This window comes from Petaurus breviceps, unplaced genomic scaffold (assembly GCF_028583685.1).
Source record: "Petaurus breviceps papuanus isolate PSGF00001 unplaced genomic scaffold, PetGlider_PUasm1.0 213, whole genome shotgun sequence".
In the NCBI taxonomy this organism is placed as follows: domain Eukaryota; kingdom Metazoa; phylum Chordata; class Mammalia; order Diprotodontia; family Petauridae; genus Petaurus; species Petaurus breviceps.
In genome coordinates, this window is record NW_027185860.1 from 4,416,293 (window position 1) to 4,419,800 (window position 3,508).

The 3,508-nt window shown below is 40.2% G+C and overlaps 1 pseudogene; it reads left to right on the forward strand.

The window, feature by feature from the left end:
• Positions 1-529: 529 nt before the first annotated feature.
• Positions 530-3,508, forward strand: part of LOC138165557 (nucleoside diphosphate-linked moiety X motif 17 pseudogene) — an 11,681-nt pseudogene continuing 8,702 nt past the window's right edge.

Consider the following 3,508-nt stretch of genomic DNA (forward strand, 5'->3'; position numbering starts at 1 on the left):
TGATTGGGCAGTGGGTCAAACGGGTGGTTACATTCTCTGACCCAGGAGAAGGCTATATAATCCCTGATGTGAGGTTTTGCTTTGGGACACACTTTGAGAAGTGTTGTGTGATTTGACCAGATGAGACTCTGGGGAGCCATTCAGAGCCCCCTGGCTTTGAAAACACAGATATTGATGTTTCCCTCTCTGGTAACTGTGATTTGGTATGGATGTAATGGCTGGACAGTTTGGAAGCCTGTCTGCTTTACATGTTTCTCTCTCCTGTAACTTCTGTCTGTATACTCTGAATTTCAGGGTGCTGACTTTTTTTCCCGGAACTAGGTAAATGATTTGTGTTTGATTGACTAAAGTAACCTTGTTAACCCATTTTGAGTTGCTTTCCTTTAGAAAAGCAGGTCTAAGAACCTGTGTTGGCAGCCACCCTGGGGATGCTCTGGTGCTTGCTGCTATAAGTAGTTGGGAGTGTGGTCAGCCTTTGCCCCCAGGGTGAAAAGCCACTGAGGAGCTGCAGGCAGGCAGCCAACCCGACATGGCAGCTTCAGCTCCTGGCCTGCAGAGTGTAGGGGGATCAAGCAACCACTCTGAGGGGTAATTGCTCTAGCTTTAACCTGCATGGATCTGGATTGTAGTCTAGGGTGTAGGTCCTGGGGTGTGCAACCAGCTTGCTAGAGCTTGTGGAGGCTTCAGAGAGGGCACCAAACTAATACCTTTGGCAGCTGTGAAAACCCCTAGCATTTGTGAAGAAGCTCTCCTATCTGGTGGCAGAGTCCTACTGTGGCAAAAAGCCCAGGGGTCAAGTGATTCAGGGGTGACATGAGCAGGCAAAGGAAGCAAAATAAATAGAGCAACCCAATTTTACACTCCTATTTTGGTGACATAAAGGATCAAAGCATGGAACAGGAGGAAGGCAGTGAAGTCAGAAGTCCTGCACCAAAAGCTTCAAAGAAAAATGTGAGCTGGGTACAGGCCATAGAGGATTTTAAGAAGCAAATAAGAGAAGTGTAGGAAAAATTGGGAAGAGAAATGAGAATGATGCAATAAAATTATGAAATGATGGGTGCTAGGTGGCACAGTGAGTAGAGTGGTGGCCCTGGAGTCAGTGGGACATGAGTTCGGGTCTGGCCTCAAACAATTAATGCATACACACACACACACACACACACACACACACACACACACACAACCTAGCCTTGTGACCTTGGGCAAGCTACTTAAACCCAATTGCCCTATAAAAAGCAAAAAAAAAAAATTATGAAATGAGAGTCAAAAGCCTGCCTGAGCAAAATAACAACTTAAAAAATAGACTAACTCAAATGGCAAAAGAGGCTCAAAAAGGCAATGAGGAGAAGAATGCCTTAAAAAGCCAAATTTATCAGACAGAAAAAGAATCTCAAAAGCCCACTGAGGAGAATCATTCCTTCAGAATTAGATTGGAGCAAATGGAAGGTAGTGAATTCATGAGAAATCAAGATGCTGTTAAACAGATCCAAACAAATGAAAGAATAGAAGGCAATGTGAAATATCTCATGGGAAAAACCACTGACCTGGAAAACAGATCCAGGAGAGATATTTTAAAATTTATTGGAGTACTTGAAAGCCATGATCAGAGAAAGAACCTAGAAATTATCCTCCAATAAATTCTCAAGGAAAACTGCCCTGATGTTTTAGAACCAGAGGACAAAATAGAGGTTGAAAGAATCCACCAATCACCTCCTGAAAAAATATCCCAAAAAGAAAACTCATAGGAATATTATAGCCAGGTTTCAAAACTCCCCATTCAAGGAGAGAATATTACAAGCAACCAGGAAGAAACAATTTGAATATTGTAGAAACACAATCAGGATAACAGAGAATCTGGCAGCTTCTACATTGAGGAATCTAAGGGGTTGGAATATGATATTTGGAGGTCAAAATAGCTAGGATTAAAACCAAAAATCACCTATGCAGCAAAACTGAGTATCATGTTTCAGGGGAAAATATAGTCATTCTGAGGAATAGAGGACTTCGAAGTATTCTTGATGTAAAAACCAGAGTTGACTAGAAAATTTGACATTCAGATACAAGAAACAAGAGAATTATGAGAAGGTAAACAGGGAAATCATAAGGAATTTATCAAAGTTGAACTATTTACATTCCTACATGGAAAAATTATAATTGTAACTGATGACACTTTTATCAGTATGAAAAAAGTTGAAGGGAAGATATATATATATATATATATATACACACATATATATATTATAGTCTAAATAGGAGGGTATATGGGCATGTGTATATATGTGTACAGGTATACATAGATAGATGGCACAGGACTAATTTAATAGGAAGGGATGATGCTTAAAAGGGGAAATTAAAAGGTGGGAGAGGGATGTAATGAGAGGAGATGGGGAGAGATAGAATGGGGTAAACTATCTCATATAGAAGAGGTAAGGGAAAAAGTTTATAATTGAGGGGAAGAACACGAAGGCAAAAGGGAATGGGCCAACTTTATTCTCACTGAATTTGTCTCAGGGAGGGAATGATATACACATTAACTATGGTATCAACCCTACAGGAAGGTGGGGGGGAGGGCATGAGAAGGGTGATGATGGAAAGGAGGGCAGGCTCAGAGGGGGGAAGTTGGAAGCACGCACTTTTGAAAAGGGACAGGATTAAAGTAGGGAATAGAAAAAGTGGGAGGTGGGATAGGAGGGAGGGAAATATAGTTAATCTTTTACAATACATCTACTATGGTAATGTTTTGCATAGTTACACATGTACAACCTATACTGAATTGCTTATCTTCCCAGTAAGGGTGGGTGACAAGGGAGGAAGGGAATGAATCTGGAATTCAAAGTTTTAAAATCAAATGTGGTCACTGGGGCATAGAGATCCATCATGCCCTATTGGAAGAGTCAAAGGTGGTATGGTAGAAAATATGGGAGAGAGCATATTGCAGGAGGGGATAGTAGGACCACTATTTTGGGGCGGTGGGTAGGGGAAAAATGGGGAGAAATTTTGCAACTCAAAATCTGGTGTATATGAATGATGTAAACCAGAAGTTAATAAAGCATTTGAAAAAAAGTGTTTTGTTTCTGACTTCCCTCTCCACCTTACCTTCTATCACTCTTCCCCTTCTCTTATCTCCTTCTATCACTCTTCCCCTTCTCTTATCTCCTTCTCCTTCTACTTTCCTTTAGGGTAAGATAGATTTCTATACCAAATTGAGTATATATGTTATTCCCTCTTCAACCAGTTCTGATGAAAGTAAGGTTCACTCACTCCTACTCACATCCTATAATCTATTCCCCTCCACTTTAAAAATTTTTTCTTTCCTTTTTTTATGTGAGATAACTTACCCCAATCTACCTCTTTCTTTTTCTTTCTTCTAGCACATTCATTTCTCATCCCTTAATTTCATTTTTTAAACATCACCTCTTCATATTCAACTCACACCTGTGTGCTTTATCTCTGTCTGTCTGTCTATCTATCTATCTATCTATCTATCTATCTATCTATCTATCTATCT